Genomic DNA, 15,407 nt, shown 5'->3' on the forward strand with positions numbered 1-15,407 from the left:
GCAGTGATTTTGGAGCCCCCTAAAATAAAGTCTGTCACTGTTTCCACTGTTTCTCCATCCATTTGCCGCGAAGTGATGGGACCAGATGCCATGATCTTAGTTTCTGAATGTTGAGTTTTAAGCCAACTTTTCACTCCTCTTTCACTTTCATCAAGAGGCTCTTTAGTTCCTGATCACTTTCTGCCATAAGGGTGGTGTCACCTGCATATCTGAGGATATTAATAGTTTTCCTGGCAATCTTGATTCCAGCTTGTGCTTCATCCAGCCCAGCATTTCTCATGATGTACTCTGCATATATGTCAGAAAAGCATGGTGACAATACACAGCCTTGATGTACTCCTTTCCCTATTTTGGAACCAGTCTGTTGTTCCATGTCCAGTCCTAGCTGTTGCTTCCTGACCTGCATAAGATTTCTCAAGAGGCAGGTCAGGTGGTCTGGTAGTCCCATCTCTTTAAAAATTTTCCACAGTTTGTTGGAATATGCACAGTCAATAAAGAAGAAGCTGATATTTTTGGGGATCTCTCTTACTTTTTCGATGATCTGACAGATGTTGGCAATTTGATCTCTGGTTGCTGTACCTTTTGTAAATCCAGCTTGAACATCTAACTACTTTACTAACTTGTGAGATGAATCAGTTGTGTGGTAGTTGGGCATTCTTTGGTATTGCCTTTCTTAGGGATTAGAATGAAAACTGACCTTTTCTAGCCCTGTGGCCACTGCTGAGTTTTCCAAATTGGCTGACATATTGAGTGCAACACTTTCACAGCATCATTTTTAAGTCCTATTCCCTAGATCTGCATTAAGTGTCTGCATAACCAAATTATCCATTTCTCTGTTCTAGGCCTTGGTTTTCTTATATAAAAAATAGAGAGTGGGCAAGATGCTATCTGATTCTTGTTCTTAAATCTATCAGTTTAGAGTGTAAATATACTATGGAATTAAAAGAAGAAAAATTTTAAAAATCTTTTTCATTTTTTCCTTGAAGGTTAAATGGCCATAATTTTTATACTGAGTGTACAAGATTTCAAGTTAGCAGGCTATTGCTTGGAACATTTAGCACACTGTTTTAGCTATCACACTAACATGATGAGATTTTCCTGGAATAAAGTCTACCTAAACAAATTTCCAAAGCACTCTATGGGATTCTAATCTGTGTCTATAAATTATTATACAGACCTAAGTGTTTAAGAGTCCAAGTTATTTTTACAAGTTGAACTGACATTCAAAATTATGCGATGTTTGCAAGCTTGTAGCTCAATGAACAACTGCATACACATTATGTTTTTAACTCCTTTAATTCACTATTCAGACCACCAAAACACTTACATCCTAAATGTGATGCTTGACATTGTAATCCAATTTAGAAATCTTTAACTAGTAGAAATAATATCTGCCCTGGTAAAGACATAAAAGTTAAATTTCTCTTCCTTGTAAAATCATGTTCCAGGGTTTACATGGTCTTGTGGCCTGCAGAGAGTTATCATATAAACTGACAAGCAAGACTAACTAGGTGTGAGAGATTGTTCCAAAAAAATTTCAAGCCCCAGTCATTCTAGTTAATTGAAGAACAAAAATAGGGTAACTTTTCTTCTGTATCTAAAACTAAAGTTTATTGTTTGAAAGCTTAAGCAAAACCCATGATCTGTGTCTGGTACAATCATTTCAGAGTCACTGAAGGGGAACAGGAAAGGGTGAATACTATGCCAGGTACTTTTCTGGCTTCTCAAATATGGGATAAAATGATAATCAGGTAAAACAAACCTAGAATAGACTAAAACTGGCCTCTCCTCCAAGGGAATTTCCAGTTTGTGTTGCCCTAAGTGATAAACAAAAACAGCAGAGTCTGGGAAGATAATTTTTGTCAAGAATTTGAGATTTGTAGAGGTTCTAATTAATTGTAAAATTATCGAGATTATCACTTTAATTGATGATGTTTAAAAGGATAAAGAGGTATACTCAAGGTCAAACACTAAGTTGAATAATGAGAATTGCAACTATAATTTTTCTTGTTTTTGGTGAGACATTCTTGGGCTTTAGTTTCTGCCCCAAACTTGCATTAATCTGACTAATTGTACACTGTCCTGTTATTCCTTCAAGCCCTTTGTCCTGGTGCTTGCAGGTCACTGGCTGATCTCTACATTGCTCTTTGAATGGAACTTAAATCAATTTTTGGATGTGGTACTATTTATCCATGTTCTTTCTCTAAACTCCTCTGGATCCACCCTTCTCATGTAAGTCCTTCGACATAAGAGACACAGACAAAAGAAATCTTTCAGCTTATTTTCTGCCATCAGGAAGGGACTCAGAACTAACACCTCATAAAGGCTATTTGCTTTCACACTAAAGTAAGGAGGCCCTGCTGCTGCTGCTGCTAAGTCGCTTCAGTCATGTCCAACTCTGTGACCCCATGGACTGTAGCCTACCAGGCTCCTCCATCCATGGGATTCTCCAGGCAAGAGTACTGGAGTGGGTTGCCATTGATTTCTCCAACGAGGCCCTAGGCTAGATATATAGCTATATCACAATGATATAAATCTATCACCAGAAGTACACATGTTGAAGAAAAAATTTGTGTAAATTTCAGCAAAATATATGAAAGGAAAAAAAAAAACACAACCCTTTTCCAGATTTCCATATACTTACAGAATAAATAGATAAGAGAAATAAAATTAACAGATAAGGATTACAATAAATAGGGGAGAGGGAACAAGATGGCGGAGGAATAGGACAGTGAGACTACTCTCTCCCCCACAAATTCATCAAGAGAACATTTGAACGTGGAGTAAAGTCCACAAAACAACTTCTGAATGCTGGCGGAGGACATCAGGCACCCAGAAAAGCAGCCCATTGTCTTCTAAAGGAGGTAGGAAAAAGCATAAAAGATAAAAAGAGAGACAAAAGAGGGAGGGACAGAGCTCCGTCCCAGGAAGGGAGGCTTTAAAAAGAGAGGTTTCCGAACACCAGGAAACACTCAATGGCGAGTCTGTGGAGAGCCTTGGAACCTCAGAGGGCCACATAACCGGGAGGAAAAAGAAAGAAATAATTAAAACCCACAGATTACCCGCCAAATGGTAACTCCCAGCAGAGAAGCAGCACAGACGCCTGCATTCGCCATTAGCAAGAGGGAGCTGGGCAGCGAGGAGCCTGCTGAACTGCTTAGAGAAAGGACTGGGCTTGAGTGCCACAAGGGCAATCTGAGAGAATTGGGGATAGCAAAGCAGACTGTGGGATAGCTTCCCTGTGAAAAGGCGGAAAGCCCTAACTTAAGACTCCGCCAGCCCTGCTCACAAAACAAAGGACTGAGCAGAGCGAGCCGGCTGCGGTTGGCCCATCCCCCATCCCTTGCCGAGACAGGCAGGGAGCGCAGCCAGAGCTGGAAGGGGGCAACCGCAGCCCCAGAAAGGCATCTGATACCAAACTGCAGGCAGGCTTCTTTGTTAATCAAGACTTCTTGGGCTCCAGCAGGTCGATATCCGCTTGAGAAGGTGCTCCGGTTGTACACCCAGAAAACCGAGTGGCAGGGACCAGGGAGGCGATAAGTCGCAGTGACCGTGCTTGCCAAACACCTGGTCACCTGAGCTGCTCAGACCGGGGAAGGCACAAAATGCAGGCCTAACCAAGTCTGCGCCTTTGTGGAGTAACTGAGAACCTGAACTTGAGCTGCTCAGACCTGGGAAGTGCATACAACCCAGCTCAGGCCTCGGATAGTGCCTGGCAGAGCAACCTAGAGCCTGTGTAGTGTAGACTGGGACAGCACACGTGCCATGAGTGGGGGCAAACCCAGAGTGGCCAAGACACTGTGAGGATTCCCCACAGACGCCAGAGATATTTGCCTGCAGTGTTCCTCCCTTCCCAGAACAGGACTGAACAACTGAGCCATAAAAAGTGTCCACCACCGCCCCCTAGTGTCAGGGCAGAAATTGGACACTGAAGACACCAGCAAACAGAAGAAGCTAAAACAGAGGGAACCACCTTGGAAGTGACAGATGGAGAAGTCTAGAGGCTACTCAAAGAATAACACAGAAAACCAGAAGCAAGAGGTTTAAGCCCGAATCCTGAGAACACCAGAGAACTCCTGACTCCAGGGAACATTAATCGATGTTAATTAAACGATTAACATCAAAAGCCTCCATACCTACACTAAAACCAAGCACCACCCAAGGGTCAACAAGTTCCAGAGCAAAACATACCACACAAATTCTCTAGGAACACAGGAAAATAGCCCTGAGCTTCAATATACAAGCTGCCCAAAGTCACTCCAAACCCACTGACATCTCATAACTCATTACCGGACACTTCATTACACTCCAGAGAGAAGAAATCCAGCTCTACCCACCAGAACACAGATACAAGCTTCCCTAACCAGGGAACCTTGACAAGTTGCCCATCCAACCCCACACACAGAGAGGAAACTACATAATTAAGAGAACTCCACAAACTGCCAGAAGACGGAAAGACCACTCCAAGCAAAGCAATATAAGCAAGATGAAGAGGCAGAGAAATACCCAGCAAGTAAAGGAACAAGATAAATGCCCACCAACACAAACAAAAGAGGAAGATATAGGGAATCTACCTGATAAAGAATTTAGAATTTTGATGGTGAAAATGATTTAAAATCTTGAAAGCAAAATGGAGGTACAGATAAATAACCTGGAGAAAAGGATTGAGAAGATGCAAGAAAGGTTTAATAAGGAATTAGAGGAAATAAAAAAGAGTCAATATACAATGAATAATACAATAGATGAGACCAGAAACACTCTGGAGGGAACAAACAATAGAATAAAAGAGGAAGAAGATAAGCGAGCTAGAAGATAAGATAAGCAAGCTAGAAGATAGAATTGTAGAAATAAATGAAACAGAGAGGAAAAAAGAAAAAGGAATTAAAAGAAATGAGGACAATATTAGAGACCTCCGGGACAATGTTAAACGCTCCAACATTCGAATCATAGGAGTCGCAGAAGAAGAAGACAAAAAGAAAGACCATGAGAGAATACTTGAGAAGATAATTGTTGGAAACTTCCCTAAAATGGGGAAAGAAATAATCACCCAAGTCCAAGAAACCCAGAGAGTCCCTGACAGGATAAACCCAAGGCAAAATACTCCAAGACACATATTAATCAAATTAACAAAGATCAAACACAAAGAACAAATATTAAAAGCAGCAAGGGAAAAGCAGCAAATAACACACAAGGGGATTCCCATAAGGATAACAGCCGATCTTTCAACAGAAACTCTTCAGGCCAGGAGGGAATGGCAAGACATACTTAAAGTGATGAAAGAAAATAACCTACAGCCCAGATTACTGTACCCAGCAAAGATCTCATTCAAATATGAAGGAGAAATCAAAGCTTTACAGACAAGCAAAAGCTGAGAGAATTCAACATCACCAAACCAGCTCTCCAACAAATGCTAAAGGATCTTCTCTAGACAGGAAACACAGAAAGGGTGTATAAACTTGAACCCAAAGCAATAAAGAAAATGGCAGTGGGATCATACTTATCAATAATTACCTTAAACGTAAATGGGTTGCATGCCCCAACCAAAAGACATAGGCTGGCTGAATGGATACAAAAACAAGACCCCCATATATGTTGTCTACAAGAGACCCACCTCAAAATGAGGGACACATACAGACTGAAAGTGAAGGGCTGGAAAAAGATATTCCACGCAAATAGAGACCAAAAGAAAGCAGGAGTAGCAATACTCATATCAGATAAAATAGATTTTAAAACAAAGGCTGTGAAAAGAGACAAAGAAGGAAACTACATATTGATCAAAGGATCAATCCAAGAAGAAGATATAACAATTATAAATATTTATGCATCCAACATAGGAGCACCACAATATGTAAGACTATTACTAACAAGTATGAAAGGGGAAATTAACAACAATGCAATAATAGTGGGAGATTTTAATATCCCACTCACACCTATGGATAGATCAACTAAACAGAAAATTAACAAAGAAACACAAACTTTAAACGATACAATAGACCAGTTAGACCTAATAGATTTCTATAGGACATTTCACGCCAAAACAATGAATTTCACCTTTTTCTCAAGCGCACACGGAACCTTTTCCAGGATAGATCACATCCTGGGCCATAAATCTAGCCTTGTTAAATTCAAAAAAATTGGTATCATTCCAAGCATCTTTTCTGACCACAATGCAGTAAGATTAGATCTCAATTACGGGAGGAAAACTATTAAAAATGCCAACATATGGAGGCTGAAAAACACGCTGCTGAAGAATGAACAAATCATAGAAGAAATCAAAAGAGAAATCAAAATATGCATAGAAGTGAATGAAAATGAAAACACGACAACCCAAAACCTCTGGGACACTGTAAAAGCAGTGCTAAGGGCAAGGTTCATAGTAATACAGGCACACCTCAAGAAACAAGAATAAAGTCAACTAAATAACCTAACTCTACATCTAAGAAACTAGAAAAGGAAGAAATGAAGAACTGCAGGGTTAGTAGAAGGAAAGAAATCTTAATAATTAGGGCAGAAATAATTGCAAAAGAAACATAAGAGACCATAACAAAAATCAACAAAGCCAAAAGCTGGTTCTTTGAGAGGGTAAATAAAATTGACAAACCACTAGCCAGACTCATCAAGAAACAAAGGGAGAAAAACCAAATCAATAAAATTAGAAATGAAAATGGAGAGATCACAACCGACAACACAGAAATACAAAGGATTATTAGAGAATACTATCAGCAATTAGATGGCAATAAAATGGACAACTTGGAAGAAATGGAAAAATTCTTAGAAAAGTACAACTTTCCAAAACTGAACCAGGAAGAAATAGAAAATCTTAAAAGATCCATCACAAACATGGAAATAGAAGTTGTAATAAAAAATCTTCTGGCAAACAAAAGCCCAGGTCCAGACGGCTTCACAGCTGAATTCTACCAAAAATTTAGAGAAGAACTAACACCTATCCTGTGCAAACTCTTCCAGAAAATTGGAGAGGAAGGGAAACTTCCAAACTCATTCTATGAGGCCAACATCACCCTAATCCCAAAACCTGGTAAAGATCCCACAAAAAAAGAAAACTACAGGCCAATATCACTGATGAACATAGATGCAAATATCCTTAACAAAATTCTAGCAATCAGAATCCAACAACACATTAAGAAGATCATGCATCATGACCAAGTGGGCTTTATCCCAGGAATGCAAGGATTCTTCAATATCCGCAAATCAATCAATGTAATACACTACATTAACAAACTGAAAAATAAAAATCATATGATTATCTCAATAGATGCAGAGAAAGCATTCGACAAAATTCAACATCCATTTATGATAAAACCCCCACAGAAGGTGGGAATAGAAGGAACATACCTCAACATAATAAAAGCTATATATGACAAACCCACAGCAAACATTATCCTCAATGGTGAAAAACTGAAAGCATTTCCCCTAAAGTCAGGAACAAGACAAGGGTGCCCAATCTCACCACTACTATTCAACATAGTCCTGGAAGTTTTGGCCACAGCAATCAGAGCAGAAAAAGACATAAAGGAATCCAAATTGGAAAAGAAGTAAAACTCTCTCTGTTTGCAGATGACATGATCCTCTTAAACAGAAAATACTGAAGACTCTACCAGAAAACAACTAGAGCTAATCAATGATGAATACAGTAAAGTTGAGGATATAAAATCAACACACAGAAATACCTTGCATTCCTATACACTAATAATGAGAAAATAGAAAGAGAAATTAAGGAAACTGTTCCATTCACTGTTGCAACGAAAAGAATAAAATACTTTGGAATATATCTACCTAAAGAAAGAAAAGACTTGTACATCAATTCAGTTCAGTTCAGTTCAGTCGCTCAGTCATGTCTGACTCTCTGCAACCCATGAATCACAGCATGCCAGGCCTCCCTGTCCATCACCAACTCCCGCAGTTCACTCAAACTCATGTCCACAGAGTCGGTGATGCCATCCAGCCATCTCATTCTCTGTCGTCCACTTCTCCTCCCGCCCCCAACCTTTCCCAGCATCAGAGTTTTTTCCAGTAACTCAACTCATCGCATAAGGTGGCCAAAGTATTGCAGCTTCAGCTTTAGCATCAGTCCTTCCAATGAACATCCAGGATTGATCTCCTTTAGAATGGACTGGTTGGATCTTCTTGCAGTCCAAGGGACTCTCAAGAGTCTTCTCCAGCACCACAGTTCAAAAGCATCAATTCTTCAGTGATCAGCTTTCTTCACAGTCCAACTCTCACATCCATACATGACCACGGGAAAAACCATAGCCTTGACTAGGTGGACCTTTGTTGGCAATGTAATGTCTCTGCTTTTTAATATACTATCTAGGTTGGTCATAACTTTCCTTCCAAGGAGTAAGCATCTTTTAATTTCCTGGCTGCAATCAGCATCTGCAGTGATTTTGGAGCCCCCCAAAATAAAGTCTGACACTGTTTCCACTGTTTCGCCATCTATTTCCCATGAAGTGATGGGACCAGATGCCATGATCTTTGTTTTCTGAATGTTGAGCTTCAAGCCAACCTTTTCACTCTCCTCTTTCACTTTCATCAAGAGGCTTTTTAGTTCCTCTTCACTTTCTGCCATAAGGGTAGTGTTATCTGCATATCTGAGGTTATTGATATTCATCCCAGCAATCTTGATTCCAGCTTGTGTTTCTTCCAGCCCAGCGTTCCTCATGATGTACTCTGCATATAATTTAAATAAGCAAGGTGACAATATACAGCCTTGATGTACTCCTTTTCCTATTTGGAACCAGTCTGTTGTTCCATGTACAGTTCTGACTGTTGCTTCCTGACCTGCATACATGTTTCCAAGAGGCAGGTCAGGTGGTCTGGTAGTCCCATCTCTTTCAGAATGTTCCACAGTTTATTGTGATCCACACAGTCAAAGGCTTTGGCATTGTCAATGAAGCAGAAATAGATGCTCTTCTGGAACTCTCTTGCTTTCTCCATGATGTAGTGGATGTTGGCAATTTGATCTCTGGTGCCTCTGCCTTTTCTAAAACCTGCTTGAACATCTGGGAGTTCATGGTTCACATATTGCTGAAGCCTGGCTTGGAGAATTTTGAGCATGACTCTACTAGCGTTGAGATGAGTGAAATTGTGCCTTATTTTGAGCATTCTTTGGCATTGCCTTTCTTTGGGATTGGAATTAAGACTGACCTTTTCCAGTCCTGTGGCCACTGCTGAGTTTTCCAAATCTGCTGGCATATTGAGTGCAGCACTTTCACAGCATCATCTTTCAGGATTGTAATAGCTCAACTGGAATTCCATCACCTCCACTAGCTTTGTTCGTAATGATGCTTTCTAAGGCCCATTTGACTTCACATTCCAAGATGTCTGGCTCTAGGTCAGTGATCACGTTATCGTGACTATCTTGGTCATGAAGATCTTTTTTGTACAGTTCTTCTGTGTATTCTTACCACCTCTTCTTAATATCTTCTGCTTCTGTTAGGTCCATACCATTTCTGTCCTTTGTCAAGCCCATCTTTGCATGAAATGTTCCCTTGGAATCTCTAATTTTCTTGAAGAGATCTGTTGTTTTTCCTATTCTGTTGTTTTCCTGTATTCTTTGCATTGATCACTGAGGAAGGCTTTCTTATCTCTCCTTGCTCTTCTTTGGAACTCTGCATTCAGATGCTTATATCTTTCCTTTTCTCCTTTGCTTTTCGCTTCTCTTCTTTTCACAGCTATTTGTAAGGCCTCCTCAGACAGCCATTTTGCTTTTTTGCATTTCTTTTCCATGGTGATGGTCTTGGTCCCTGTCTCCTGTACAATGTCACGAACCTCCATCCAGAGTTCATCAGGCACTCTATCTATCAGATCTAGCTCCTTAAATCTATTTCTCACTTCCACTGTATAATCATAAGGGATTTGATTGAGGTCATATCTGAATGGTCTAGTGGTTTTCCCTACTTTCTTCAATTTCAGTCTGAATTTTGCAATAAGGAGTTCATGATCTGAGCCACAGTTAGCTCCTGGTCTTGTTTTTGCTACCTGTATAGAGCTTCTCCATCTTTGGTTGCAAAGAATATAATCAATCTGATTTTGGTGTTGACCGTCTGGTGATGTCCATGTGTAGAGTCTTCTCTTGTGTTGTTGGAAGAGGGTGTTTGCTATAATCATTGTGTTCTCTTGACAAAACTCTATTAGCCTTTGCCCTGTTTCATTCCGTGCTCCTAGGCCTAATTTGGCTGTTAGTCCAGGTGTTTCTTGACTTCCTACTTTTGCATTCCAGTCCCCTATAATGAAAAGGACATCTTTTTTGGGTGTTAGTTCTAAAAGGTCTTGTAGTTCTTCATAGAACCGTTCAACTTTGGCTTCTTCAGCAGTACTGGTTGGGGCATAGGCCTGGATTACTGTAATATTGAATGGTTTGCCTTGGAAACAAACAGAAATCATTCTGTCATTTTCAAGATGGCATCCAAGTACTGTATTTTGGAATCTTTTGCTGACCATGATGGCTACTCCATTTCTTCTAAGGGATTCCTGCCCACAGTAGTAGATATAATGGTCATCCGAGTTAAATTCACCCATTCCAGTCCATTTTAATTCACTGATTCCTAGAATGTCTATGTTCACTCTTGCCATCTCCTGTTTGACCACTTCCAATTTGCCTTGATTCACGGACCTAACATCCCAGGTTCCTATGGAATACTGCTCTTTACAGCACCGGACCTTGCTTCTATCACCGGTCACATCCACAACTGGGTATTAGTTTTGCTTTTGTTCCATCCCTTTATTCCTTCTAGAGTTATTTCTCCACTGATCTCCAGTAGCATACTGGGCACCTACCGACCTGGGGAATTCCTCATTCAGTAGCCTATCATTTGCCCTTTGATACTGTTCATGGGGTTCTCAAGGCAAGTATACTGAAGTGGTTTGCCATTCCCTTCTCCAGTGGACCACATTCGGCTGTGGTCCATGTGGTCAGATCGACTAGTTTCCTGTGATTATGATTTCAGTGTGTCTGCCCTCTGATGCCCCCTCACAATACCTACCGTCTTTGTTGGGTTTCTCTTACCTTGGGCGTGGGGTATCTCTTCACAGCTGCTCCAAGAAAGCGCAGCAGCTGCACCTTACCTTGGACGAGGGATATCTCCTCAAGGCTGCCCCTCGTGACCTTGAACATGTAGTAGCTCCTCTCGGCCCTCCTGCGCCCACTCTGCCACAGCCTATTGGACGTGGGGTAGCTCCTCTCGGCCGCTGGCCCTGGCCTCAGGCGTGGAGTAGCTTCTCATGGCTGCGCCGCTTTGCGTGGTCGGTTGCTCCAGGGCTGGTGTCTCTGGCGTCTGCGCCGCCGGGGCTATAAAACACTGGTGAAAGTAATCAAAGAGGACACTAACAGATGGAGAAATATACCGTGTTTGTGGATTGGAAGAATAAATATTGTGAAAATGAGTATACTACCCAAAGTAATTTATATATTCAATGCAATGCCTATCAAGCTACCAATGATATTTTTCACAGAGCTAGATCATATAATCTCACAATTTGTATGGAAATACAAAAAACTTTGAATAGCCAAAGCAATCTTGAGGAAGAAGAATGGAACTGGAGGAATCAACCTGCCGGACTTCAGGCTCTACTACAAAGCCACAGTCATCAAGACAGTATGGTACTGGCGTAAAGACAGAAATATAGATCAATGGAACAAAGTAGAAAGCCCAGAGATAAATCCATGCACCTATGGACACCTTATCTTTGACAAAGGAAGCAAGAATATAAAATGGGGAAAAGACAGTTTCTTTAACAAGTGGCGCTGGGAAAACTGGTCAGCCACTTGTAAAAGAATGAAACTAGAACACTTCCTAACACCATACACAAAAATAAAATCAAAATAGATTAAAGATCTAAATGTAAGACCAGAAACTATAAAACTCCTATAGGAGAACATAGGAAAACACTCTCCAACATAAATCACAGCAGGATCCTTCAAGACCCACCCCCCAGAATATTGGAAATAAAAGCAAAATTAAACAAATGGGACCTAATTAAAATTAAAAGCCTCTGCACAGAAAAGGAAACTATAAGCAAGGTGAAAAGACAGCCTTCAGAATGGGAGAAATTAATAGTAAATGGAACAACAGACAAAGATTTAATCTCCAAAATATACAAGCAGCTCCTGCAGCTCAATTCCAGAAAAATAAATGACCCAATCAAAAAATGGGCCAAAGAACTAAACAGACATTTCTCCAAAGAAGACATAAAGATGGCTAACAAACACATGAAAAAATGCTCAACATCCCTCATCATCAGAGAAATGCAAATCAAAACCACAATGAGATACCATTTCACACCAGTCAGAATGGCTGCTATCCAAAAGTCTACATGCAATAAGTGCTGGAGAGGGTGTGGAGAGAAGGGAATCCTCTTACACTGTTGGTGGGAATGCAAACTAGTACAGCCACTATGGAGAACAGTGTGGAGATTCCTCAGAAAACTGGAAATAGAACTGCCATATGATCCAGCGATCGCACTCCTGGGCATACACACCGAGGAAACCAGAATTGAAAGAGACACATGTACTCCAATGTTCATTGCAGCACTGTTTATAATAGCCAGGACATGGAAGCAACCTAGATGTCCATCTGCAGACGAATGGATAAGAAAGCTTTGGTACATATACACAATGGAGTATTACTCAGCCATTAAAAAGAATGCACTTGAATCAGTTCTAATGAGGTGGATGAAATTGGAGCCTATTATACAGAGTGAAGTAAGCCAGAAAGACAAACATCAATACAGTATACCAACGCATATATATGGAATTTAGAAAGATGGAAATGATAACCCTGGATCAGTTCAGTTCAGTTCAGTTCAGTCGCTCAGTCGTGTCCGACTCTCAGCGACCCCATGAACCACAGCACGCCAGGCCTCCCTGTCCATCACCAACTCCCGCAGTTCACTCAAACTCATGTTCATCGAGTCGGTGATGCCATCCAGCCACCTCATTCTCTGTCTTCCCCGTCTCCTCCTACCCCCAATCGCTCCCAGCATCAGAGTCTTTTCCAGTGAGTCAACTCGTCACATGAGGTGGCCAAAGTATTGGAGTTTCAGCTGTATACGAGACAGCAAAAGAGACAAAGATGTATAGAACAGTCTTTGAAACTCTGTGGGAGAGGGTGAGGGTGGGATGATTTGGGAGAATGGCATTGAAACATGTATATTATCATCTGTGAAACGAATCGCCAGTTCAGGGTCAATATATGATACAGGATGCTCGGTGCTGGTGTGCGGGGATGACCCAGAGGGAGGATAAGGAGAGGAGGGAGGTGGGAGGGGGGTTCAGAAAGGGGAACTCATGTACACCCAGGGCAGATTCATGTCAGTGTATGGCAAAACCAACCAATATAATATTGTAAAATAATTAGCCTCCAATTAAAAAAAAAAGAAGTAGAAATGGAAAAAAAAAAAAAAGGATTACAATAAATATAAAACAATCAATTCTCCTCTTCCAAAAATAGACACTTTTGAATTTGGTAAATCAGGTTAATAAGTTAATGAAAAAACTAAGAACAATAAAACCAATTAAACACTATTCTGAGGAATACTTATAACTTTTAAAAAGTTGAAAATGAAGTTAAAATATAACATTGTGTGTGTGTGTGTGTTAGCCTCTCAGTCATGTCCCACTCTTTGCGACCCCATGGATTGCAGCATGCCAGGCTCCTCTGTCCATGGGATTTTCCAGGCTAGAATACTGGAGTGGGTTGCCATTTCCTTCTCCAAGATATAACATATGTCAGGCAAATTCTAGTCTATATTTAACAAAATACAGAAATATCAAATGATGGAAAGAAGATATTTTTACTGTTCTCTTGGGAATTTTTTTTATTTCTTCAGAATATATTACTCTTTAAGTTTACTACTGTTCAGATTTTTTAAAATATACTAATTTTAGGAGATTTTGAATCTAAGCATACAAATGGGATTTTGTTTAGGGTGTGATCACTGCAGATGCTGATTGCAGCCAGGAAATTAAAAGACGTTTACTCCTTGGAAGGAAAGTTATGACCAACCTTGATAGTATATTAAAAAGCAGAGACATTACTTTGTCAACTAAGGTCCACCTAGTCAAGACTTTGGGTTTCCCGTGGTCATGTATGGATGTGAGATTTGGACTGTGAAGAAAGCTGATCGCCGAAGAATTGATGCTTTTGAACTGTGGTGCTGGAGAAGACTCTTGAGAGTCCCTTGGACTGCAAGGAGATCCAACCAGTCCATTCTAAAGGAGATCAATCCGGCGTGTTCATTGGAAGGACTGATGCTAAAGCTGAAACTCCAATACTTTGGCCACCTCATGCGACGAGTTGACTCACTGGAAAAGACTCTGATGCTAGGAAAGGTTGGGGGCGGGAGGAGAAGGGGACGACAGAGAATGAGATGGCTGGATGGCATCACCGACTCTGTGGACATGAGTTTAAGTGAACTGCGGGAGTTGGTGATGGACAGGGAGGCCTGGCGTGCTGTGATTCATGGGGTCGCGGAGAGTCGGACCCGACTGAGCGACTGAACTGAACTGAACTGAACTGATGTGCATGGTGATGGTTTTGATACCTAGTATCTTGAAATGATTGAGCAGTTTTCTGTCTACAATTTATGATTTAGAAAACTTTATGTAAACATAGGACCTATTTGTTTCTCTGGGTAAAAATATATCTTTAAATATACTTTCCTGTTCATTCTATGGTATTGGATTTACAGTTTTACAGCCATTTTTGGTATAAACATTACTCATTTATATCTATATATTAAGTATATTTTATATATTTAAGTATATATAGATACATAGCTATAAATGAGGAACATTTATATAGTTTAAACATCTATTTTGTTAGATTTTAAAATATGTTATAATAATGTTTAAAGGAGTAATGCCTCATTTGCTCATTTGTAACTTCATAAGGAACCAATATTATAGAACAAATTGTAGCCTTCTTTTCCTTAGAGATATGAGAGGATGGAAACTTATGTATTTTCACCTGCTAGGCTTGAGATTTGAAATTTTATATAAGCAAACTATTTTATGAAGTCCTTATTCAGGGGGCATTTGATTTCTGCAACTGAACGTATGCCTTGTGTAAGTAAGGTATTACTCTTTTTTGTTGCTGCTCCTCTTACTTGTAAATTAATAAATGCAAGTTGTTAATTCTCTGCCTCAGTCTTCTACATTTTCTGGAATTGCTGTCATGCAAACTCCACAAAGAAAACCACTTCTTTTTTTTTTCATTTTGTATTCTCAGAGGCTAGCATAGTACCTGGAATATATTAGGTGATCAATACATGTTTATTATTTGAGCTATAAACTGACAAAGTGTAGAATGCAGGTTCAGTTTCATATTTTTTGAATAATAGTCAATATAAATGATGATAATGGTATCTGCTAAGATTATAAATTCAGA

Source organism: Moschus berezovskii, chromosome 1 (genome assembly GCF_049115385.1).
Source record: "Moschus berezovskii isolate FMDL1 chromosome 1, NW_MosBer_1.0, whole genome shotgun sequence".
NCBI classification, from domain to species: domain Eukaryota; kingdom Metazoa; phylum Chordata; class Mammalia; order Artiodactyla; family Moschidae; genus Moschus; species Moschus berezovskii.